Source organism: Falco rusticolus, chromosome 8, assembly GCF_015220075.1.
Source record: "Falco rusticolus isolate bFalRus1 chromosome 8, bFalRus1.pri, whole genome shotgun sequence".
In the NCBI taxonomy this organism is placed as follows: domain Eukaryota; kingdom Metazoa; phylum Chordata; class Aves; order Falconiformes; family Falconidae; genus Falco; species Falco rusticolus.
The window spans coordinates 54,914,073-54,941,458 of record NC_051194.1 but is presented as its reverse complement, the minus strand read 5'-3'; the positions used below and the strand labels follow the sequence as shown (position 1 = coordinate 54,941,458).

The 27,386-nt window shown below is 40.6% G+C and overlaps 1 protein-coding gene across 3 annotated transcripts in view; it reads left to right on the top strand.

Annotated features, from left to right (window-relative positions):
- The window catches only part of ERBB4 (erb-b2 receptor tyrosine kinase 4), a 636,919-nt gene that overhangs the window by 532,028 nt on the left and 77,505 nt on the right, over positions 1 to 27,386 (top strand). The gene's annotated exons all lie outside the window — the stretch shown is intronic.

Sequence of the window (27,386 nt, the reverse complement as noted above, 5' to 3'; positions counted from 1 at the left end):
AATGGAGGGTCTTTTGGGGTAAAGAAAAGTAGGGGAGAAGCCCCCATGTGACATCTGGGGCTGCGCACGGAATGATTTTTTTCAGCCTCTTCTACTGTTCACTAGTCATAGATACTGATTTAATGCGATTGTAGTTTTCAACCTTTCCGAATCTGCGTTGTCAGTTAAATTCTGATATGCCATCAATTGTCTGCCCCCACACTGCTAAGAAGATAAATATTCACTTCGTGTCACTCCTTTGGGAACCACCGCAGTTCTGCTGTGTTTAAGACCTATCACAACAGCTGAGGCTGGAGGGTAATATTGATTGTCTCTGCAGAATGGGAAATCTCAAGGGCTGGATCTTGCTTTGCTCGCCGTGGCGTAGTGCTCTCTGCCTTCCTGTGGGGTTTTAGGAGCAACAGTGAAGCCATTATCATTCAGATACAGACTGCACTTCAGCTGAGGTGCAACAGAGTATAGGTCATAAATGCAGCCCTAATGTAATCCTTGCACAATGTTTTACCTGTGTTTTTAGGTATGTTTAGGTATTCAGTGTTGTACTAAGAACAAGTTATTGGTAATCGGTTGCAAAGAGTAACAAGATCTGCAAGTGTAGAGGGCAATAGTTTTATCTATTTTAAAGGCTTTTTTGTGCAACCAGAGTTGTGTACAATCATGTTACTGCAAGAGAATCTAAAACCCACTTTTTATTTAGAGTTATTTAGAAGTTTTTTAAAGTTTTAGATTATTTTGCTGAAAATGCCTGTTAAACATAAATGTATGCCATCTTATATTAAATCTGCAGCCTTAAGTGAATTTGCTAAATCTATTACAAATTCTTAGTTCAAGTTGTTAATGTTAAAGTTTTGGTGCTGGAGAGAAACCTGGAGATTCAGCAGTGGTTTTGCTGGACCAAATAGCAGCCATAACGTAAACGTTCGCTTCTTTTGAAAACTTAAATACAAAATATTTTCTTGAAAACGTAAGAAAATTGAGAAATTCAGGTAACTGATTTTTTTGTTCAATGACAAGAGGAGTTTGAGGTTCATCATTAATAGGGACTGTTGCCTTTCCAGGATCAGATTGTTGTTAGACCTGCCTGAAGGTGACAGTAGATTATATGACCGTAAAGCTGGACAGACAGGTTGATCCATAGAGGAGATGGGGGAATCCCAAACCCACATTCTGATGATGGAGCATTTTTTAGATGTTAATATCTATGATTCTGCTGCGCTGTGGTGGTAAAGCAGCCAGAGTTTCATGGAATATTGGAACACACTGATGGGGATTGCCTGTATCTGGAGATTTGCAAAGGTTTATTTAGGGCTGTTATCAGAATGGGGAAGGTGGGGGTGAGAATACATATTCCTGTTTCAGTCCTTTCTCTCAACACAACCTCCTTCCCATCTGTTCTCTACTCTTTTGATTGATAGTGGCTGTTATTATTTATTGCAAAACATTTACGCAGTGGCATACATAAAAAGAGAGTTCACATTTATTTTCACTTTGTGCATGCATATGACCATTGACTAATTGGACTAATAGCTGTACTTGCTTTGCTGTGGACTTTATGTGGGCAGCTGATTCAACGAAGCAAATAGCCTGATCCGGGTAGAGGCTTACAGAGCTGACGGGTCTGTGGGAGGAGGGTCTGTGGAAAGCAGGTCTTAAGTTTTCCTGTGGTGATTCTTACCAAAGTGAAATGGGTTCTAAACTGATTTCCATCGTAAATGGTTTCAGTGTAACGTGGGAACTGGATTTAGGTACACTTCTTTGAAAATCATTGCCAGACGATTTTCTTGATCACCCTGTGATGTGGTAGCAGAAGATGAGGTATTATGGATATTTGCGTTCTAAGATGATGGGTAACCAAGCAGTGCAAAGAAGTGAGGTCATACACATTACCTGATTAAGTGTCACAAAAAGAAAGGGGGGTTCTTCATAACAAAGGGTGGCCTCTTACCGAGGGGAATTTTAGTGAAGTTTGGTTAGTTTATTGATGTTTGATTACATTCATCTTCTGCATCACAATAATCTTGAGATTAACTTTGCCTTGCCCTCATGTTACAACATGAAGCTCGGCCACTTGGCTACTCACAGAGGGAACAGCTGCAAGTGACTGCTCTTGAAAAAGCACAGTACTTGGTACATGTGGCTGACCTGTTAACTCGGGGCCATCACAGTTTGTCTGGATTATTTTCTCCTCAGTTTCTTCATATGTCTCTTTCCCTTCTCTTATTTTTACTGCAGTGTTTGGTACTGGGTGTGGAAAGCATCAGTCCGCATCTGACAGGGAGTTGTGCATTTTGCTGTTTTTGCATGTGTATCAGATGGCTGTTTATAGTTGAGAAGATCACAGGTACTGACTACTTGCATACCATGCCAGTATGGTGCAATCCTATTGCAGAAGTGGACTCCAAAGAATGAAAATGTACCTTTAACTCTTTATTTTCTGCCTGGTTTTGGAGACCTTGAGTGACAACTGCATGTTGAAAACCTTCCTCGTCAGGTTGCATCTATGCCTAAAGATACTTATCTTAATTATTATATAGGAGGCTGTCAGTGAACTTTTTTTCCCTGAAAAAGTGCAATAAAAATGCTAATCCTCTGCTAGCACCAGGGGAGTAGTAATACTTGTTTTCCACTTATTTGTCACATTTAACAGTGACTAGGAATCAGTCTGCAGCCTGCAAATAGGAAAGATTCAGTTTGCCTACAAATAGGCGGGTCTTCAGAGGAATGTGTGCAGAAGGTGGCTATTGCATCAAGCTCCCAGTCACTGCAGGAAAGGTCTGTGTATCCCATATACCTGTATCCTCTCTGCTGATGTTTCAGGCTCTGTCATATGGCTTGAGAATGTCTCTCCATATCTTGCTTTTCTGGATGTTTGGGAATGATTGGTTGTGTCTTTCTGAAAGCTACCAAAAACATGATTAACAATGTAATAAGAGGAAAGAATGATCAGTTGCCTCCCAGTCCTAGTCTCTGCTCCCTGAAGCAGCTTCTGGTATCTTTTGTTAGATATATCTTTATACCCTCACCTTCCCTCTTTTTATGGTGAGAATTTTCCCCAGCGAGGACTGAAGGAATTGGAAATGCCTCAGTTCTGAAGTTCAGGCTGATTTCTACAAATCGTTTAAAATCAAGTTGCTGCTGCAATACAGTTCCTCCCTACTGCGCTTTTCTCCATCTGCCAATGTGCAGGCATTTATTTATCGAAGTCATTGCTTCAGAGTTCAGTTGTTTTACCAGGCTGTTCATTTCCATATGTCTCTACTTCTGTACAACTAGATGCAAAAACTAGTTAGGCTCTGTGCCTTGTTGCCAACCTGCATATGGCTCTGGAGATCATTTCTGAAGGTTGATGATAGGGCAGTTATTAAGTATTATCTACTGCCAATTGAAAAAAGCTTGGGTGCTTTTTTTTTTGCTTGTACAGATTGTGTTGAATTTATTCTGACTGTTAGATCATTGTAGGGTAATTGTGTTCTCCTTCCAGAAGCTTTAGCTTCTTTCTTTATGGATGGAAGTTATAAAAATAGAGTAGCCCCCAAGCATTCTGCATAAAACATGGTTGTTAGACAGCAGCTGTGTCTAAGGGGGTTCTTCCCTTCTGCTTTGCAGAGACACAAGGCATCTCCTTGTGTCTCGCTTCTATGTGTACTGTCTCACTTAGGTACTGCATGTTTAACCTTTCAGCTCTGAGTTCAGCACAGCAATTTTATGTGGAATTTGATGTCCAGTAAAGCAGTAAACTATACTCACGTATCAAAGTGCTTCCTAGAGTGAGAGCAAGAGTGAAAACCTTGGTGGCCTTAGGGTATGGAAGGCTGGAATAATACCTACAAATGTCTACAGTGTTGACTACTTGAGAAACTGATGGAGAATCAAATTTTGTAAAGTTTGCACAAGCCTAGAAGTGAATTCTCAGTAGGTGAATTAAATACTTGTCAGCCAGTGTATGACAGATACAGGTAAATAATGAAGATTTAAGCAGGGGGTGGGGGGATGGATGGACAAGGGACTGTGTGCATTAATGCTTCAATGTGTTTAATATAATTTCTCTCAGCAAGGGTTGCCCAAACACACTCCTTGGCAACGGGGAGGTGTGGGGGTGAGGACATTATTACAGAAATGCATTCAAGAAGAGAAGAAACATCTTGAGGTTTCTAGTCAGAAGGAGTTGGTTACACTATAGCTAAGTGAGCTTAACTGTAAGGCACCTGTATTTGAGGCTGTGTCTTCTCACTGTTACTCTAGCAGAAAAATTAGCCTGAGCCCTGTTGGGAATTATTACTGCGGGCCTTCGTGCTATGCTACGCGCTCTCTCTGTCTCTCCCAAGGGCACGTAGAAATGCATTTTTGCTTCTGTAACGTTGCATACAACACTTGCTAAATTGAACATAAACGTTCAACCCAGGCAGCCCCATCTACTGTTTTACTGCTTATTCTGGTACAATTATGGTTTCATTCTGTTGCCGTTGATTTGTGTTACATCTGCACCAATTTTGCTGAGCAGTGTTCAAATGCAGAGGAACTTTTCCTCTGGTATCTTTTGTTATCCCCAAAGAGGACAAGGCAGAGGAAGAATGAGAAAGGAAGCAATCTTCCTAAAACAAAGCAGCTTGCCTACGATCACCTAACCTGTGGAGGAGAGCTCGGCTCTCCTCTGTCTTAGCTGGTGCCCGGGTGCTGTTCTGCCCTGTATCCCCCAGGGGCTGCCAGACCTGTTTTTTGCATCCTGAACTATAATAATTAATTCACAACCCCTCAGAATACTGATGAGGTAAAGCAGAAGTGGGTTGATACAGTGGAATGTCATGGAAGGAAAATCAAGTACTTCAGGGGATTACTTTTTATACCTTTCCAATATAAAAGAATTCTCAAATTACCTTAAATAAAGCCCTGCACGGCATCAACTATCCAGGTATGCAGGAAAACAATGTTTGAAAACACTCTAGGAAGGAAAAAGAGAAGAGCAACTCGGGGATAGAATTTTAATGAAGCAGATGCACATCTTCCAGTCTGATGAGTGTTATTCCAGCACACTTGCAGTCATTGCTCTCTAAGAATTCCCTGCCAGCAGTGTAGATCTGCAGCTGGGAGTCTCCAGGAGCCATTAAGCCAAAGGCGCTTGCAAAGCCTCCTTACTGCTTCTTTCTGCCACCCTGTTATCTCTCCTTTTTAGCTAGTTCACATTACAGGGCTCAGTTCCCTTCTGTAGTTCTCTTGGCAAAAAAGGAGGCCTTGTCTGCTGCCTGCTCCTGAAGCCTTTTCTATGCCAGGCTTTTTAGAAAAGGCGTATTTTATTACTGCCCAGGGCAGTGCTTCTCAACTGGATGTAAATTCACAGGCTATGTGAAATTCAAAGGATCTACGCTGAAAAGCTGACCCAGAAGTTGGTACAGTGCTCACCTTGCATCCTAAATTAAATGTGTTTCAGCCTGAGCTTCTCATGTATGGAATGAGGGAGTCTCTGAGCAGGGAGGGCTGGAGGCAAGCGAGGTCCCTTTGGCTGCACTGTGATGTGAGGAGCCTTTCTCCTCCGTCAAGACTTGATGGATTAGGAATGACTTGTTAGAGACAGCTTTTGTTATTCTGCTGTGGATGGGATGAGAGAGAAGCTGAGTAAAGTGGGCGGAATTGGGGGTGACTGGACAGGTTGAGAAGAGGTGGCAGATAGTGGCTATGGTTCAAGGTCTTTCTTTTTCATTAAAGAAGCCTACCCTACAGCTCAGTGACTATTTCATCATGGAGTGAACAAAAGAGCTTAATGACAGTCATCTATCAGCTGTCCACATTTTAAGCTTCAAGATGTCTCTATTCCCAGAGCTCCTTGCCATGACAAGGCTAATTGTATAATTATAATGCTATACCAACCCCTCCTGACGTGCTCACACTGGCAAGGACCAGGGCTAAGGGCTCTGATAATTATCACTGCAAGCAAGTATATTAGCATGAGTGTAGTTTACTAATGGGGTTGCTCTGTTAGGAAGTGCAGTGTATAGAAAAGTAGGATCTAAACCAAGGGCTATGAAATTAAAGCCATATTGAAACAAGGCTTTAATTGTGTGAAGGAGAAAAATCAAAATAGGTGGGGGAATTATCATTTTACTGTCTTGAATCCCTTTGTGTAGTTTTCTTTTCTTCTTCCTATTCATCATGGCTATTTTTCTCCCTCTGCTGTAAAGCTTGGATATCCATAGATGGCAGATAGAAGTGAAGGACCTTTTTTCTGGTGTCACTGGAGAGCTCTTGCTGAAAGAGGGTATGCCATCAAGCCTCAGAGGGGAACGACCGCATCTTGCCCTTACCCAGAGCCTTTTTTGGTACCCTGCCGGACAGCTCCCTGGGTTACAAAGATTTGTACAGACTTGAGAAGTCTTTGCAACAAGATTCAGGTGGACCTTGCAGAATTCTGTATCCTAACTTTTAAGTGGTGGAAGGGGACAGATTTCTTTCTTACTATGGTTAACTGGACTGTCTTGGGCTTTTGTGAGACGCTGAAGAAGGTTTTTTTGATCCTCTCATACGTTAAGGTGGTTTTTTTTCCATCCAATGCAGAGCACGAAATAAATGCTAGGACTTTGGTCATAGTGTCTGATCTGCCATGCTCAGATTAATGTGGGCACACTGAGTTTAGCCATTGCTGGTATGCTGAGACAGTATCAGGGCCTGGATTTGGGGTCCTGGACCAGGGAATAGGACCTGATTAAAAATTATTACAGCATCTCTGTACTTGGCGTGTTTTCTTTTTGGGCACAGTATTCCAAATTTTCCTGCATGGTTAGGTACCTATTTATGGAGATTTTAATGTAGTCCCCTGCAGCCATCTTCACCAGTTACTTCGTCTGGAGTATTGACCTGGCCTAGTAACTTCTTTAACTTTTCTACCAAATCCAGTTGTCCACAGAGTTTTCCTGTGAAAAGGATTACATTGAAGGAACTCATGGTAAAATTCATTAACTTAAATTTTGAACAATTTTCTTTTCCCTTTCTCTTATTTCTTTCTTATACCTTTCATCTCCAATTGAACTTTGTGAACTCACAAAGTTCACACTCTTTCTCTGTAATTTTCTCCTTTGCTGTTGTGCTGGTTTGACCCTGGCTGGATGCCAGGTGCCCACCAAAACTGCTCTATCAACTCTCACAATCCCCTCCACAACTAGACAGGGGAGAGAAAATATAACAAAAGGTTTGTGGGTCAGGATAAGGACAGGGAGATCACTCACACTTACTGTCATGGGCAAAACAGACTCAGTTTGGGGAAATTCCTTTAATATATTACCATTCAAACCAGAGTAGGGTAATGAGAACTAAAACCCGAAACTTAAAAACACCTTCTCTGCACCCCTCCCTTCTTTCTGAACTCAACTTCACTCCCAACTTCTCTCGCTCCACCCCCGGAGCAGCACAGGGGAAATGGGGCCTGAGGTCAGTTCATTAAACAGTGTTTCTGCTGCTTCTTCCTCCTCACACTCTGCCCTGCTCCAGCATAGGGTCCCTGCCGTGGGGGACAGTTCTCCATGAACTTCCCTAAGTGAGTCCTTCCCACGGGCTGCAGTTCTTCATTAACTGCTCCAGCGTGGGTCCCTTCTGCGGGGCGCAGTCCCTCAGGAACAGCCTGCTCCAGCCTGGGTCCCACACGGGGTCACAAGTCCTGCCAGCAAGCTCGTTTCAGCATGGGCTCTTCTCTCCATGGGTCCACAGGTCCTGCCAGCAAACCTGCTCCAGCCTGGGCTTCCCTTGGGTCACAGCCTCCTTCAGGCATCCCCCTGCTCCTGTGTGGGCTCCTCCCCAGGCTGCAGGTGGGGATCTGCTCCACCGCGGACCTCCCTGGGCTGCAGGGGCACAGCCAGCCTCACCGTGGGCTTCACCAGGGGCTGCCGGAGAATCTCTGCTCCGGCACCTGGGGCACCTCCTGACCCTCCTTCTGCACTGACCTGGGGGCTGCAGAGTTATTGCTCTCACATAGTCTCACTCCTCTCTTCTGCTGGCGCAGGTACATTTTTCTTTTCCCCTTCTTAATATGCTATCACAGCGGTGCTACCACCGTTGCTGATGGGCTTGTCCTTGTCCAGCAGCAAGGTCTGTCTTGGAGCTGGCTGGCTTTGGCTTCATTGGACATGGGGGAAACTTATAGTAGCTTCTCACAGAAGCAACCCCTGCAGCCCCTCCACTACCAAAACTTTTTTTTTTTCTTTCCCTATTTTTACAGTGTTTTGTGTCAACCTCTGTTTCCCGTTGCTCTTTTTTCAGTGCCATCGTTTCTCCTTTATTCTCATTCCCTGGCTATTTGGCTCCCTCTAGCTGGTCCCCATTCAGCAAGCATAGGAGCACCATGCCTGCCACCCACCGGAGTTACTATGTTGTTGTGTCTCATTACAGGGTTTTGGGAAGACCTCACTTTCCTCATTTCTCTTATAATAATGCATTTGATTTTGAGGGTTTTAATACTGGCTGATGACCGCATGAACCCCATGTGCTGTTCTAATTTGGGGGTGGAAAGATACTTGAATCTGAAGGATTGCATCAGAACCACAAGACCAAAAATGTAAGATTGGGTTTATATAAAAATTACAGAGATCTCATTCTTCCAGCTTTGTGTTCTGACCTTTGATGCTCTAAGGCTCTTTTGCATGCTGTAATAACCTTAGTATGATAGTATTCGAGTTGTTTATGGTCTTTAGTGTGTGTGGTGTATATATATTTGGTTATTAGCTCTAAAGCTGTGTGAAATGACTCAACCTTTGAAGGTGACTATCTCCACTGACTGTACGATCTAGAAGACAAGTATAGGCTAACCTTGTAGCTTTCTGACAGCTTAATTTACAGGGGGGATAAATGTGAAGGGTGTGGGTGATGACAAGGACACACAGAGAATCTGGGACAAAGCAGGTACTGGAGGACTAACTAGAGCTGGAACTACTAACACAAGTGTGGTTGGATTTATTTTCTGCACAATATGGTCCATATCATGTTAGCGAGCTGTACTGTTCTGTACTGTGTAAAGTCCTATAAGCAAGGTTATTAACTCGCTTTCAGTTTGTCAGTTAACGGGAGAGGTTTATAGTATGTAGTAATCATTCTTTCTCCAGTCTTAATCTGACTCCTCGATCATCTAGGCTTCCTCTTCCCTTCCCACAAAAATCCAGTGTTGCCAAAACCAGTTGCATGGTTCATGTTTGTAGGAAAAAAGCAGAGAGACAGATTTTTCAGCCACTGACAAATCATGTCAGCCTTTGCAGAGGCACAGAAATGAGCAATTTATTGCACAGAGATAGAAAATTTATTGGTTTGTTAAATGAAAGGTGCACTTAGCACTGACAGTTACAGGGTCTTCGATACTGGGGACCTGACAGCTGCAGGCTACAAAAGCCCCCAAGGCTGGCTTTGCCTGAACATACCAGCATTCTCATCAAGTACACTGACCTGCACTAAGAGGGGAAACCATGAGATTTTTCTTAGCAGTCCACCACAGACTGGCTTGGGAAAGCATTATTGAAAACCACTCCTAAATCAAATTCACAATATTATAGGAGCACCTATGAGGGTTTGTCAGGATTTCCATTATAAGCCCATATTTTTCAGGTTTATAACTCGACCATAAAATTCCGCTCTGGACTGTGACTTGGCATAAAATTTCCCAGCCCAAAGCATATTTTTTTATTATTATTCAAGAAATGTATGTATTTGGCTATTTTTAAGTTGCTGCAGTTCAGAAACAAAAGCTGGATTTCTCTATATATACACCTGTAAATTGCAATGCTTTTTTCCCCTAGTGAGTGCCTTTCAACGTTGTATTTTATAACATAACTTATCCTTCCTGGATAAGTACAAACAATGGGTGGCCAAGGCATTGATGTTAAAATTGGGCCCCCTGCATTTTTTGCAGACCTACACAGTATACATGTATCCCACAAAAACCCGCTCCTAAACCCATGTAAGAGTCTTCAGGAAACTCTGCAAGGCCATTTGCAAAAGGTTCTGTGGCTCTAAAGCATATGCCTATATTTGAATAGAGCTTAGCTTTCATGATTAGCTAGATTTCCAGGTTGTCCTGTGCAATCCAGTGTTCAGGCATAAATCCAGTAGCCTTTTGTACAAGAAAAGCGAACTGGTCTGTTCAAAGGGAAAGGAGATGCTCAGCAGAAGCTGTTCCAGATGAGGGCTGTGGTCTGTAAGTAAGAGATCAAACCTAGCAGATGTCTATTAGCAGAAGAGCTACTGACCATGTCCCAAATCTAGATGTATCTTAAAAATTCCCAAACTGTCCACTCTCTATGTGTAACTGCTACTCTGTCCAAGTGGGAGCCAGGAGGAGCAGTGGACTGAAGCTTGTTACCTCAATGTCTTAGCGTGACTTGCTGTAGCAGGAGCACATGAAAAAAAGTACAAAAATGGCAGTCACTGATATCCTTTTATATCTCAAGCCATAAATGAGACCTGAAGATAGCACCTTAAATCCTGGTACTTTGATACTTTCCTTCCATCCCAAAGTAAACACCGGAATGGGATATGTGACACAGAAAATCTACTGAAACTGAGTTCCCCTGAGATGTAGCACTGAGTGCACCCACAGCAGTGAACAGCCATCAGTTAAACAGCTCCTTGATAAACTGGGCATAGAAGGGCAGAATAGCTGAAAGAATGTGCTTCTTGGGGATGCTGTGTAATCTCTGTGTGCGCTCCTGTGCCACGCAGAAGACCAAGGTGAGTCTGCTTAATGAAATGTGAGAGGGGACAGGGCAGTTCCAAGTGGCTGCTGGCACAGTTTCAGGTGCCATGCCGCCCCTCAAACCTACAGGGTCATCTGGCAGTCAGGTGTCATCAGTCAACACTCTCCCGCTTTCCCACATCCCATCTGTTTCTGTCTAGCCTGGTTGTGCAAATTAGCTCTCAGTATGCAGCAGTTCTCACTGTAGTTCAGTTTTCTTTCTTCATCCTGTGACCTTCATGCTTCCTTAAACTTTACCCTTGTCTGTGGGCCAGAGCAAAATCCTCGCTGCTTCTATTTTTATTTACTAACTGTCCGTGTTAGCAGACAGAAGTGATCGTATTCTGCACAGCATGTCTTAAACCTGAAGTCCTGCAACACATTAATTTCTTCTGATTAGAGGGAAAATAGGATTGTATTATGCATCCTATGAAAAATATTGAGCATTGAAAGAAAGCGTGGCCCTACACTGAAACAGTTCTGAATTTTCCAAATGAAAACTTTTTCTAAGACCTTTGAAATGTCTTTGGATTTAGATTAACTTTTAAAAAAATTAGTTTTAAACCAAATTGTTTTGAAACAAAATACTACTGACTTTCATAAACATTTTTGTTCTGGTTTTTTTTTGGTTTGGGTTGGTGTTTTTTTTTTCAGAATGGTGTTTTGTCAGGTTGTTTCACATAAGCCAAAGTCAGTTTTAGAGAAGGCAACTTTATTTAAAAAAAAAAAAAAAAAAAAGTTTTGACCAACATCTCGTAGGAACTTGTGTACGTAAGTAAAATATAATACAGTTTGGGTTTGTGTTTAGGCTAGCTTGCATTATTTGCATCAGTAATTCTCTAATGTATGGGCTTGCCTACAGCAATGTCTCCCATCTCAGCATTCAGTAAACCAATCCAAATTGCATGATAGCATGATTTTGTAGATGGCAAGAAAGAAATGAAACGTAAGCTATCAGAAGGGGACTCAAAAAGGCAGAAAGTACATGAATTTCTGTATGTTTGGGAGTGGAGATAGTTTAAGAGCTAGGTGTCACTGAAGGAGGAGTTTGACGTTGTGAGTGGACTGGAACAGTACAGTGCAGCGCTGTGAACAATAGGTGACAGTGATTTGAAGTTAAAGCTTTTGGAGGTGGCACAGAGAAGGGTATACTGCCATGCTGTACTGACTCCTGGGCATTACCGTGTCAACTCAGGCTGCCGGCATGAGTGGTACAGCATGTGGTACTGCATCTTCAGTGCTCCCTGAGGGTGGGTGATGCTGGGATCCCTGTGCATTACCTTTATGTGCATCACTGGTTCTGTTGGTGAGAAAGCTTGATGCAGAGTCCTGTTTTGTGTTTGCTGGCACATTGCTGCTTACACTCATGCGCCTGTTCAGTCATAGAAGAACTTTGCACATCTGTGATGCGAAGCCACTGGGACTTGGCTGCAAGCATTTCTGAACGTTGCATTTAAAGCGCTTAACTTGGAATCATCTCATCCTGTGCTTTGCATTATCATTGTTGCATTCCCCCAATCATACTTGGGCACCCTTAAAATGGTACTGGCTTCCCACCTTGTAGTCCACATGTCTGCTATGCAGGGGAATATCGTTGTCCTGATAAACGAGGAACTGCAGAGTCAAAAAACAGATGATGTGTTAAGACTGTCAGGCTAGAGCAGATGTCTTTATTTTCCAAAATTTAGGGTCAATTCCCTAACTTTTATACGAACTTTTCTTTCTACGAGGTATAGATGCTATTTATGTGCACAAAACTGATAGAGGGTTTGGTGTTCCTGAACTGGAAGGAACATAGATGACTTTCTGCAATTTATTACTTATTTTTCTATGTTTTCAGACTTCAATACAAACTTTGGAAGTCCCACATAAAGGTAAGAGTAAGTTTAAAATACACCAGCCAAGTCACTTTCCATAGAGACAGGATGTGTTGTTGTCACTATATGAGATTCTGACTTAACCTCATCTAGGTAACAGTGAAGTGTCCACTTGTACCCAAAAAGTAAAATCAAATTGCCACAAATGTTGTGGTTTGGAGGTATGCAAAGTTCATCATAAGAAAAGAGATTAAATGTTTGTGTGTACTTAGTTTAGCTAAATGAGGTTTTGTATGCTGAGTATTAGCTATAAATTTAGCATGTTTAAATACCCAAGAGGAAAACAAGCATATAATGTAAAGTACAACACTGGCATCAGAATGAATGAATTTTAACTGGCTATGAATAAGTTCAGAGCGGAGATTAGAAGAAGGTTATTATCCACTGTAAGTGGGTAAGGTTCTCAAATCTTCTGGTAGAAATAATGGAGCTAAAATAAGTAATAACTTTTAAGATGGAGCTTGATGAGTTTATGAAGCAGATTTTGACTGAATAGTACAGTTGCTTTCAAGGGGCAGAACTTGTTGACGTGGTTTGTTTTAGTTCCCTGTTGCATAGCTGAGTAGTAACAGGGCAGGAATAAACAATGAAAAAATAAACAAACTCCCATGCTTTGCTGGGAGACAGCCCAGGTCTGAAATTTGGAGCTTTGGAGACTGAGATCAAGTTGTGTTTTGCACTTTGAATTGTTGCTTGTTTTTCTGTTTCTTACTCACTCACCTTACTCATTCTTAATTCAAATTAAATCAGATTCTGATTCCATTAGCTGAGCTGAATAATGCATTACTCTCAGTTTTCATTGAAATCAGCAAGCCTATTCATGCAATGATGATGCTATTCTTGTGAGTAAACATATCAGAATCAATCTCATGTGTGTTCAACCTGCTTCACCCTAAGAAAAAAATGAAGCTTTCACTTCAGCTCTTTTTTCCTCTTGCTTTGCCTAGGGCTTGCTATCAGTAATTCATGGTATGTGTACAGTAGGTGGAAAACACACATAATGGAATTATTTAATGAAGATTTTATTACATTTAAACGTAAGTGTTCTAGTTTGTGTTGGAGACTAATGACCCTCAGCATTTCTTTTGCAAAACTGGTGGTTCAGGGAAAATATGAAATAACAGTGTCTTTGATTTTTGGCTACATTTAAAAATACTTCATTAGAGTTCAGAGCTCACCCACCTGGACAGTATTTCATTGAAGAGGGAATTTATTCCATGTTCTCCCAGTCTTTTCCTATATATCTTGCCTTCCAGCTCTCTTTGTTTCTTGTGAGATATTCAGACCTATATGCATTTTTGGAATACCAATGTTCACAGAATAATGTCTTCTATTTTGTCTGCCACAGTTCTTGCATCTGTCCCATTAGTTACGAATTCTTTTCTACTCTGCTTCTTACATGTACAGCTTGTTACCTCCTCTGTAATCTTTCCAATTTTGCTCTTACTTGACTTCCTTTCCCATATACTATTCTGTCTTTTTAAGACTAAAATTTTAATAATGGTGTTATGCTCGGTACAGTTTTGTGTATCATGAATTGTAGGACTAATAATAATTCTTTTTACATCTCATTTTAAAACCGTGAATGTCAGAAAGAAAGGTAATTCAATCACATAAATGGCAGAAAAACTTTGTTTTGAGAGTTCTATATTGGTACTAGGTTGTGGGGTTTTTTCCTTTGCCTCCCAAACTGAGGTAAGCATAGATTTAATTTGTGGCATTTTTTTTTCCCCATAGAGAATTGCAAAGGCATTTGTAGTCATCACTGTGATAAACAAAGCAAAACAACACGCTTCTTTTGTATTGAGTCCTGTGCTTCTTAACAGTTGAGAACATACTTCACATCCCTTAGAACCTTAAACTGGCTTGGTTTTGTTACTTGATGTTGTTACCACGGGGCTGGATTCAGACGTTTGTACACATCATGTCTGGGCCACTGATGTGTACTGTATTTAGTAAGGTCCCAGAGAGTTGATCAGTGCACAAACTGTTTCGGTACTTCAGGGATGCTCTCCTTTTTCTGGCCAGCAAGCCCATGAGGTGTGCAAAGCCAGACAGCTCTGTTTGCCCAGGCTTTTCCTTCCAGCTTGCCACCACTGTTCCCAGCTGAGGAGATGTTGCTCACAGCCCCGTGTTCTCTTACACACGGAGGTTTCAGTTCTTGGCAGTCCTTACACAGGATTATGCTTCTGTGCAAGGTGGGACATACAAAATCGGCTTCCTAAACCTGAGGGAGCCGTTGGTTTGGATTGCATTTAAGTGGTCATTGCTTCTTTGTTGCATTTGTGCTACCTGAAGGGCTGGAATTCAGGGGCTTTTCCATGCATGTTAGTTAACTGAGCTACTTTTCTTTAGATCAGTTTCCTATAAACATGAAGAGAAGAGAACCAAAAAAAAAACCAAAACCAAAAACAACCCAAAAAAACCAAAAACCACCCCCCACCCCCCCAAAAAAAAATACATTAACATAACAGGAAGGAATAGTACCTGCCCATTAAGCAAAGCCTTATTTAGGAGGACATTCCAACTTGAATCAGAGATTTGCGACAGATTAAGAAGCTTTTTCTCATTAACTGCTGTTATAAACCAGGTGTTGTGAGATTCTCAGCCTCCTTTAAGCTCTTCCACTTCAGCAAGTTGATTGTTAAAGAGCAACAGTGCATTTATTCAAAAAATGTTAAGTCTTGTTATTTTAATTTAATTCATCAAAGCTTCCTTTCATTACTCTGTTAAATCACAGACTCCATTTATTGTATTAATTAAATTATATTAATTTCTTTTTAGTCTTTGCCTACCTTTGAATCACTTATTACTGTAGTCTCTCTTGCTGTGTTTTAACTAATCTTAAGGTGACAGTTTTTAGGAAATTTTTATTTTGTCTACATGGAAAACTGTTGCAATACTGTCCTTCAGAAGCAAGCTGGGGAAAACATTCATTACCCACTAACAGCCTGGCTTTGCATAATCAGACTCTCCTTTTTACAATAGGGAAGCATTGTCTGGGTTTTTATCTCTGTGTAAATCCCAGCCCAACCAACACTCACAGCTCCTTGTTGTTACCTTCTAAAGAGGCAGGATTTTACGTGGGAGCGGTTATCTTTGTACTCAGCTCTGGTTCCTTTCCCATCTCACATCCTCACTGTCCTCCCCTACTTTGCCTAAATTTCAGAGTAAAATACATCTTTGACATAGTCGCAGACTTTTCCAATGTGCTGGAGTCGCTTGCCCCCCAGCTGTCATTCTTACCAGGTGGAGACCCAGGATTTGCTTTGTTACAATAAGGCTTTAAACTGCTCCTTTGTGATTGAAAAGACTGACTTTGGTTTAGAACTGTTCTTCCCCAGGGACCATGACAAAGTTAAGTGATGGTCAGCCAGTGATTTCACGAAACACACTTATTTAAGGATTAAATTGCAGAAAATGATAATACATAAGCAATCTATAAAGGAAGAAGGATTTTGACCCTTTGTTTAATGCAGTCCTACACAATGCCTATTTTCTGTGTTCTCTGACTCTCACAAATGAGTTGGAAAGGCTCTCTTTACAGAATAGAATCATGTCTAAGATTTGGGGTGTTTCTTAGGTAGCTTGTGGTTGTGTCCAGCTGAGCTAATGGTTTGAGCTTTTGTAAAAATCTCAGGGGTGGTTTGCATATTGTTTGACCTTCTTTGCAGCTGGTTTCAATTTGACTTCCAGTCTTTACATTGGCTGCTGCATGAATGGGTTTGAAGAACTGATGAAAAACATATGTGGAAGTTCTTTTTGCCTGACAAAGCTGGCCAGTTATCAGAATTTCAACATTTGAATAGCGAACAAGATTATACTTTCAAAAAGAAGCTGGAAAAATGCACTTGGCATATTTAATCTTGGACAGTACAACCTGCATTTGACTTTTGGGGGAGGCTGAAGCCCTCAGATGCTGTGCAGACCAGTGCTTTGCAGGGCTAGCTCATCTCCAGGTTCTAGAAGACCAGGAATCCTGTGCTTCTGTGCGCTTGCAGACTGCAGCATGCCCAAAGCTGCCAGACATTCAGGATGTGTCAGCCTAATGGCGTTTGTGATCTGAGCGTGCAGAAATTATGCACAATTCATGTCAGACACAATGGATATATATGTGCTCCAGAGCACACTTGCCTGTGTTTTTGTCCTGGAGAATCCTAATGACACATGGGAATCCAAGTGCATTAGAAAGCTTGCAGAAGGTTCCAGGGACTGTTTTGATGTAGCTTGTCTTCACAGACTCTTGTAACTTTCTAATTAGCAGTACATACCAACCTGTGGGGTTTTTTCTGGTGCATTCATTTACCTTTTCCTTGTCTAAGTGCATGCATGTGTACATTTCTATATTGGCAGCAAAGTGTTAGGCCTCTTGGTGTTTGGCCTAGCATACAGAGGAAGAAATTATACATGATATTCTTGAATTTATTTACTTGGTAAGGTCCAGTGTTCTGTTGCTTGATATGATGAATATATCTAAACTGGAAATCCACAGCATGAGAAGCAGAGAAACAGGTGCATTGCAAAGAATTTTGTGTAAGTGCCAAGTGCGTGCTTCCTGCTTATGCAGTATAGGAATTATGCTAAAGAAGCACGGATAGTGGCTTGCAGCTGAAGGATAAACTACGTGAATTCATCTGGGACTTACAATAAAGGTAATCTTAGACCATTTTTTATTTCATGGTCAGTTTGTTTGCAGAACCTGTCAGGAGGTGCTTGCTGGTTCCTCATCATTTTCATGAGCGATAGCCTTTCACTTCATCCAGGCTACATGTGGTGCGAAGAGATACAGTGTTTAATCTGGAATGTTTGCCCCAGAACAGGTTAAAGTACAGAAAAGATTACTTACATTTTAAAGCACTAGATGACAAAATGCTGTTGATTCTTAACCAAAAACCTACTCTAGCCAGGTGCTAGCATGCTTTTTTCAGTGGCACCTGCACTCAGTTCAGAAGGCAATGATTCAAATGGGAGTCCATATTTTTATGGTAAAAGACTAGATATGAGGTTAGAAAGGGCTTGATTCTATTCCTGGTCATTTCAGAGAAATTTTTGGGGTTTTTGTGAGGTTTTGACACATCAGTTACACTTTTCAGCAGATGGGCTTGCAGCCCTTAATGAAATAAAGTATTTGGATGTTCTGTAATGACAGGCACTACATGAGTACCCAATGTTATTGCTCAACTGCTTCAAATCATAAGATTACATATGCCAGACCTGTCACAGGTTTGTTTGTTTATGTTAACCTGAAGAGAAGTGCAACAGTTAGATTCCAGTTTTCAGAGAAAGCATTCACCTTTATGGTTAACTGAAAGTATGTGAATTGGTGTATCTTAATAAATTTCCACCTGTCAGCAGACATACAGTAACCAACTATATGTTACAGCTTTCTTTACTTGCATGACAGTGTGATTAGGTGAGGTCCCTTGCAGGTAAACTTTCTCATAAAGGTGGCTTACATTAACCAGTTTTACTGTGCATTCTCAGTGGGCTGTAGCACACACACAATGGTTTATCAAATCAGAGCTGACAGGTGGTAAGCCTGAGATGTGATAATGTCTGTCTAAACAAATGTGGAATATGCATAAAAGCTAGGATTAAATCTTCGTGTTGAATATGACACGTAGCTAGTTTTCTCAAGTTACACAGACGTACTTTTATTTCCATCTCAACCATTTCTAAAAATCTCATTATCTCTCTATTCCCACCAGGAACATTGCTTGGCAAAGTCTAAAGTGTTTGAGCCAGTTACAATACTCACAAATACTGTGAGTGAGAATGATTAGGAACACAGATATGTATCTGTGGATTGCATCATCTAATTTAAGTCTTCGGCTTTCCAGATGAAGTTGACACAGACAACACCACATCATTTATGGCCTATTGTTGGTTTATGAAGCCAAAGAAACATAGTTACCAGAAATGGATGGCAGACTCATAAGCAGTCTGCTTTAGAATTGATAATCTAATCTTTCACTGCCCTGAAGAGAGACAGCTAATGGGTATTTTGAGCACAACAGCAAATTGGAGATTGTTAGGAACAGCAGGTATTTTAGCTTCAGCAGATCTGTTAACACAGTACTTTTTCTGAAGTTTTTAATAGTCAGTACAGGTTCAATAACAGAAAAAAACATCTCTGTGTATGTGTCTTCTGTACAGTTTCTAAAACAGAATCCCTGGCTTATTGCCAAATACTTACTGTGATTCTTTAGGAAGAAATTAAAAAAAAAAAAAAAAAAAAGCAAAACCCCAAAGGGAAAGACAACACTTTATTTTGAATATGAGCAATGTCTAGAAGAATCACACATTTTGCTATGTCATATAATGAGTCTGGTAATCCTGCTTCAAGGCTGCTGATGTTACTTGGCTACCATGTGATGTTGGATGGCTCCTCTTCATTCTAGTTAGCAGTCAGAGGAAAACTTACTCTGAACATTTATGTATCCAAAGCTCTTCCCATTCCAGGATGCAGATTTTCTTGGCCAGCTACAATCTTTTGAAGGTGTGTGGGCTTAAGTATGGTGATCTAATATCAGACTGAAACATAAGAGCCCAGGTGAACGTTATTTAATTGAATCTGTATCTATATACTTACGTCTGCCTACAAAGCACATCCCTTTTTCCATCCATCACCTTGCTGATGCTCATTTCCTTTGGCATTTGGAAAGGCTTCTTCTCAGATAACATAACAATTAATGAACGAGTTCTGAAATTGAACTGGCCTTAGTGGAAACTGGAAAAAGACATGTAAAACTATTTAGTTTGTTAGTACAGCATGCCATTTAAAAGGAAAGTTATAGATGGCTTTCTAGAGCTTGCCATTTCTAATTAGGTTCAGTGTGATTCAGACTTCAGTCTCTTGGCTTGTATTGCCATAGAAACTTGAACTGAAATTACAGCCCCATAATAACCCCACAGGGACTAATTTCTCTTTTCTGCAGTTACTGGCTGTATTAATATTGCCTCAGTGTATCATTATTGGCCATTGGCATGTGTAGGTGGTGCTAGTGCGTTAGTGACACTTCTCTAAGAGTTGTTGGAATGTCAACAAAATTTTAGTGCCTAAATAGCATAGATTTTTGTAAAAACCTTCGCCTAGATTAACAGAAAATGTGGCATTCTGAACTTAAATGTTGCTCTGTCGTCTTGGTGCAACCAGTTATTTCAGTCCTCAGTTTTACTTTCAGCAGACTTTGGTAGAAATAACATGACTGCAAGTGTGAGTGTTGTTTTTCATAGAAATAGTTCTTCAGTTCATAGAAACAGCCCGCTATGTATTCAGCCACTCACTGAGGATCTGCTTGGCTTGGTCAATCTTGATTGACCAGAACGTAAAAAATTCTCGGTGGTGTAACCTTGTCTGTTTTCATGGAGGAATGCAGGACTGTCTGCATACAAACACAGTTGTGTGCCGTGACCAGCTTTCTTTGTGATTAAAGGCCGGCCAGAGGCTGGTTTATGGTTTGAGCTGAATGTAAGTTAAAGTAACAGTAACAATTGGTCAACTCACAGATCCAGTGAAAGGCTTTCTATAAGTAGACCAAGATGTGTGATGTCTTGTGTCTTTGGAGATGGTTTTATTTATAAATCTTTTACTCATTGCATGTAAAGAAATAAATTGTTTAGAAAACACAATGTTTGCAAATTACCAGTTTGTTTTAAAAATACATGGAGAAGTAGAATCAGCACTGGCAATAGTCTTGCTTTGAGAATAAGGTTGGACTAGGTGACCTCCAGAGGTCCCTTCTAACTGGCATTTCTATGTCTGTTCACAGCTCTTTGCAGAGAACATGTGGGCTGGTATAAGTTTCTCAGTTATGTAATTGCCTTAATCTGATCCCAGATCTTTTCCAGTCACAAATAAGATTCTGTACAGGCTTTTTCTGGGTATTAGGTCTTTGTAGATTCTGACTTGTGGCAGGCATCACCCCTTACTTCTGTTGCAAATATAGTCTTCTAATCAGTCACTTCAGGTGAAGTAAAGACAGGTAAGAAGGTGCAGTTCTATTTAGTAAAGGACAAGCAAATACTTCAATGATGAGCACGATTAGAAACACACATTATCATAGCTACAAAATAAAGTATAAAAAGTATTCCTGTACTTTCATGCATACCAAGCTATTAATCTTTCTTTACCTCTCTCTGACAGCAGCCACGTGCAGAGCACAGGTCTCAAGATTAAATTTAGCAAAAGAGGAACAGTGAAAAATCTGAGGGCTGAATATGCATATTTTCATAGGAAATGTGATTTCCTTGGTAGAAGTTCAAATTTCAAGGACCAGCTCATAATACCTCTACTCGTACATGTAAAGAAAGTGCTGTCTGTCATAGGAAATCATAACCAGGCTCTTAGTGATTTTGCCCTAATCTGAAATAGGGGTACAATAGCTAGAATTCTTTAGTAGTTCTGACATTGTTCAGTTTTTGCAAAACGCAGTATTGTCTCCCAAGCAAGATGCCCTCATGTTTCTTTTCTGCTTCAGGTGCCCCCTCCATTCAATGTACAAACCCTCAAGCACTAACAGGATGTACAAAAAATAACCCCCTTCTCTCTACTTCCTGGCTTGTGATTACAGATGCCTTCTACGCTATGTACAATAGGGAGCACAGCGTTGGAAAGGGAAGATAAAAAATACTTGAGCGATACAAAGAGCCACTTAGCTGCAGGTCATAAGCCCATCCAGATGTACTTGAACAGATAATGGCCGTAAACAGATTTACCTGAAATCTCCTAACTAATGGGATCTCTAAGGTAGGAAAGTTGCAGTCAGTTGCAGTGTCCTAAGCATCAGTAAATTCTCTGCTGTCTCAATTGTCCTTTGCCTATGTTTGATGAAAAATACATTTGCACATTCATTTCAGTTTTGGAAAGAAGAATGCACAATTCTTCTGAATGTATTTGCCCGCCCTTCTCCCAGAGTTAATTAAAAACCACAAGCTGCAAGTACTCAGTAAGTCAGAGAAGCATTAAACAACTTCCAGAGCTTCGTATGCTTCTGGCAGTGACTCCAGCTGAAAGGTGACACTTTGGAAGCAGCGAAAGCAGCGGTATGTCTGGACACTGAGACAATTTTGAATTGTAGTCCTGATTAGGAGCAAACCTTCTGGGTAGAACTGAGCCCAGTATTTAGAGTGTAGAACCTATTAGGGTAATTAGGGGTCTTTTCCACCCTGCTTTATGAATTGAGAAAAATAAGCAAATTCTCTCTGCCTGTCATGTTTTCATTGATACTGTAATCCTTCACCTCCAAATGCAGAGAGAGCCTGCAGCTCCTTTTTGCTGCAGGTGGCTCACTTGGGTGTATGGGTTTGGAATGCACGTTTCTGGGGCTGTGCCCATGGGAAGGGGTGTGTTTGGGGCAGCTCTGCTCTCTGCAAAGCCCCTGCAACAAGAACCGTTTGGCTGCTGGAACTTTCATTAAGGGCTGAGCTGGGCATTAATATAAATTGGTAGATGTGTTTTATCCTATGGCTATGAAGATTATTACACTACTAATACATTGAGTATAGTAGTTGGTTTTGGTTTTCCTAGATTCTTTAGACAGCTAAGGGTCTATAGTAAATAGCATACGTTAGATCATCCTCATCAATCTTGACTGTGCTTTGTCAGGCAGTCCAGCAGTGGCTGGGGCAGACAAGTCCACAAAATATCATTTCCCAGTTAATCTTATTCATTCCACCCTTGTAAACATATCTGAGCAAAGGGAAGAATCTGTCCTGTCATTTGCATTTATTGTGTGAGTTTTAATTTACTTTCTGTTGGTATTCAGGTCACCAAAATACTCTGTTATGTTTCTTGTTCTATTTTCCTTCGTATAAAAATAAATGTCAGGATGATCATTTGAATAATCTTTTTTTTCCTGAAAGGGTAGGTACTTTCCTTTCTCTAGTCTCCTGTGTGCCTTCTTTCTGTTTAATGTAACCTTTCATAGATTAAAAAGGCAATGATGTTAATAGAATTGCATAATTGTCAACAGATAATGTTCTCCCAGTGAAATATAGCTATTGAGGCTTAGCTAAAGCATTTGTAGCAAACAGGCATGCAGAAACAAAACAAAGATATTTATTTTCACACTGACACATCTTTGCCATCATTGGCATCTAAATCCTCAGATACATCATTCAGCCTCTGTGGGACTGGGACCCCAGCATTCCCAGTGCAGCACTTATTACTGGTATATGTGATGGCTTCCATTGAGTGCAGGAAGACTTCTCCCCAGTCACGACTAAAGAAAAGCACAGAATTCAGACCCAGATCCAGCCTTTCCCAAAGATCCATGGAAGTGTGAGGCCTTGATTCTAGCGTCTGCCTTTTATCTTCATTCCGTGCCAGTTTTCTCTTGTGCCAATGCAGTTACACAGGGAAAGGAAGAATAAAATGGGAGCAACTGGGCTGACACCTCATCACTGCAAAAAATCCATCCAAGGCACACACTAAAAGCTTAGATTTCAAAGGTAGCAGGAATGGCAACCAGCCACTGTCACCTTAATTTCTGAATATTAAGCACAGAGCGGTAATGGATGATGAAAGTAAATTTTATGATGTATATAAATATTTTGCTAATGAGTATTGGTAGTGACAGTGGGAAGGTCTGTTTAGAACTGAGTAGAGGGCTAGCAGCGTGGAGCAGTGTGGTCTGTAAGGAGAGGGAACATAAGTAGGTAAAGGCTGTGCATTTCTCAAAAGCCAGGAAACCAGCATTTTCTTAGAAATAATAAAAAGAGAAATAGCAAAGCAGTATCTTTCAAAATGCTTTTAGCTGCAAACCTAGATTTCTCCTTTCTGGATCAAAGTATAGCTGCCTATCTAGCTAACGACAATGTGAATTACTGCCACTAAGAAATCAACAATTTAAAGTATGAGAAGATATATTTTATAAAAAAATAACTTTTAATATTGCAGAAATATCGGAATCTTAGAAAAAAACTTGCATTTTCTGTTGTCAGTTTCAAGAAAGAAAGCATGAAATGAACTGTGAAGAGGTTAATGGGCTTCTTTTCTTTTGTCTTCTGTGGTCATGGTTGAGACACATTGCCCAGCTGACATTAAGAAACTTTGGATGGAGATACATGGATGATTAGATAGTGCTGTGCAGGGCTGTCACCATCACATTGTGCACAGCCCCTGAATCCATGGAGGTGGGACTCTGAGCCCTCTCGCTGACTGGAAGTCAATGAAAGCTCTGCTCCTGCCTCAGGCACCTTGATCAGGTGATTTGACCTCAACCTTTTCAATCAGGTGATTGAAAAAATGAGTTTTGACTTTGGTTGTGATTGAGGAAAGGGCTTTAAGCAAGTGCTCAAACTTAAGTATGTGCTTAATGTGCCCCTTTACATACAGGGAAGTTTTCCTGAACTGGCATCTCTCCTGACTGGCTCCTTGGAGTGAGTGCCAGCTGCAAACAGATGTGCCAGCTGTGGCCCGAGCCAAACACATGCTGTTAGTTTGAAATGAGGAAAGACACCTACCTTCTTCTCTGGAAGTGTAACACCGAGATGTAACCTTGGTTATTAAACTGTGACATGCTTTCAGGAAACAGTTTTTGAATTGGATTTTGACATAAACTGCTCTCTCTAATACAAGATACATTTGAAAAGTAATGAAGCTGATCCTTGATTCAGCTGTGCACATGCTGTAAGAGTAATCAGCTTTCTGTCAGGAGGGTTACATTTGGGTGTACGGAAAGGCTTTGTGCTCTCATGAAAATGGTAGGATGAATGTGCGATATATTCAGCCTTCAGTGAACTTTCTTAGTCTCATTCCATACTTTTGCTGTCAAGAAGCAAGTGCTGGATGTGCCGCCGCTGCCTTGTAGTGCTTATATTGCAACAGCAAGCCGTGTTAATGCTCCCATTAGAGGACTATGCTGTATTTTTCTATAGAAACTCTTAACATCCAGAACTAGTTGCAGTTCTTTGAAAATATTCTGTAGCAATAGCACTGTGGTATTTAAAAGGGTTGGCAAATCTTGTACGTATGTCTCTAGGAGCAGAGAAAAGGGAATTTGGCAATGTACTTCAGCAGCCTGGTAGTGTTGCTCAGACGTTGCAGCTGCTGAAAGGCAGGGGTGCAAGAGGAGGGTGTGTGTCTGAAGACTGTCCAGTGATACAACTAAATTACTAACACACTAGTGTTGTCTTAAAAATCTAGCATGTTTCAGTAAATGAAATCAATCTGAAATGCAAGTTTCCAACTGCACTAGAGAAGGATCGTTGTGTGTATAATAGAAAGGATGATGTTAAGTGCAAGGGCTGTCCCCCCAGCTTATATTAGGAGGATTTCAAATTTCAGACAAAGCCTAACAATAATAATACGAGGTTGCATGAAGGTTAATGTTGTTTAGGCAGATGGTGAATTGCAGATTCAACCTGTTGTCACAATAATAAATGTGTTTGAAAAGACGTTCATGTGGCAAATGGGAGCAAAATGAAATGAAATGAAATGCACACATGCATGCACACACAAATTTAGCATTGCTGGCTCTGACTCATATATGCACATATATATGTACTTTTTTAAGGATTCTATATTGACCCATTGCCACAAATCAATATGAGAAGCAGGACTATAGATTCAAAAGAACACACTGTTCTTTTGAAAATTGATTTGCCATAATTTTGCCTGACAGCGATGACAGAGGCATTTGATCTGAGTCAGGCAGAATTTTATAGCCCTATTAAATGTAATTTCCACCCCCCTCCACCATGTGCATTTTTTACCCTTCTCTCTTTTTCCATTCTACAGCATCATAGTAAAGTACCCCACAAAATAAGTCTGTTTTACTGGGACCTGGAGTGTTCAGCTAAGTGTTTCTCCATTACTTTGAAGCTCTGTGGTTCTTTGTTCCTTGGGAGCCATCTTAGAAAATGGAGTGGCTTTCCAGGAAGATGAGTATGAAGTTGTATCTTCCCATTCAGTCAGGTATTTAGTCAAAATAGTACAGACTCAGAGCTTTACATTGTGTTGTAAATCCCTTTGAAAAGATGTGAGCAAATTCCCTCTAGGTGCAAATTCATTGGAGTCAAAGCATCTATGGGTATTTATTAAAGCTAAATAAAAAGAATATGTGAGCTTAGCTGTAGCAATAGAGTTAAATCCTTTTGCTTATTATGAAGAATGCTGTTTTGGAAAACAATTCCTGATCAGATGTACTTGATAAGTATTCATCCAAATTATCTGGGCTGGTTGTAAACACCTGGTTCAGTACCTTACAGAAGAATTTTTGGTTAGATTTTTCACTTTTAGGCTTGATAATCCAAGGGGGGGGGGGGAAGATCATCCTTTTGTCATATTTGGACATTTACGGATTAAGATCGGGGTATACTGAAGTCAATGACAGAACAACAGAGATGAACATAGATGGGCAGAAAGGGACATAGCCCAGTGCTACAAAATTTATATTGTATGTGAAATCAAAACGAGATTTAGGATCCTTGCAGCTTTTTCAGGCTATATCAGTTGAACATGTCCCTGTGATACCTATATTTTTCTGTAACTTTCACTCAAAAGATTCATAACTGAATGTACAGGAATCATATAGGAGATGCGCTCTGTGTTCATACAAACCTACCAATCTGTAACTGAAGAAAAGTGTCATTTGCTGTAGATAGAAGCAAAGAAAAGATATGGAGGAAGCCGAAACTCTTAATACAGCCTTTGCAGAGACTGCAACTCTGTCAAGCAAGGTTATGTGTCTACTGCAGAGGTAATACTCTATTTGGACTATAACAGATTTTAGGATTTTTCTTACTATTCTTGCAATAGTTCAATGTCAAAATAAAAAAAATTAGACCTTCTTCCAAAAGCTATTAAAAAAGTCTTACTTTTTTCTACCCCTTATTTCTGAATCTGCCCATGAGGAGCTGTCATTTTCCATCTCTTCCATTTTCTCCAAACTGTGTATTCAGCTCTTTTTAAATATTTATTTTTCCATTACATTTTTAACCTTGCTGTGATTATATTTTGCCTAGTTACTTACCTGATTAGTTTCAGCTGTATCCTGAGGGGGAATGCCAGACTAAACCAGCAGTGTCACTAGATAATGTCTTGAAATTGGGAAGCTAGAGATAGCTACAGGGACCCAGCAGGTTCTTTTGCAGAATGACAGTGACCATAATCAGTGGAGGCTGGAAAATAATAATTATTTTTTTTAATTTTCCCCTCATTTCTTCAGCATGGCATCAACATTCTGTGTGTAATCATACTTGCCAAAAAAAATGCTCAGTATCTCAGAACACACTAATCAATGGTGTATTTCTGCCTAAAGGTTTCTAGAATAAAGCATGTGAGTAATGGTAGTGACTATGAGTTGTTCTAGTGTCTGAAAACTCCGAGTCAGGAACCTGGGCCTTTTGTGCTGTGTAACACAGAACCCAGAAAACATCTTTTACATGAAAGTTTATCATCTCCTCTTTTCCATTTTGTCAGAGAAACAGGCTGGAATAAACAGAAATAGCAATTGTTACACTTAAACTCTTAGGTGTCTACTTTCCAGCTGCAAATATTTATCTCCAGTACAACCCAAATGTGCAGTGAATTTGAGAATCAAAAGTATGTTAGCTGCATAGACACAACTGCTTAATTTCAGAGAGCAGAGTAAACAACCTTGAATGAATTTTTGAGGAAGGAAAAGAGTATCTGAATTGATCAGCCTCATTAGCAGACTGCTGCAATAACCCTTTTTCTCTGAAATCCTTGCATGTGTAATTAATCACACCTTTTGTAAGGGGATTTCTGGTATTTGTGCAGGTACAGCTGTGACAAACAAGGTATCTTTCAGCTCTCACGTACTTCCAGCGGTACGCGTCTAGTA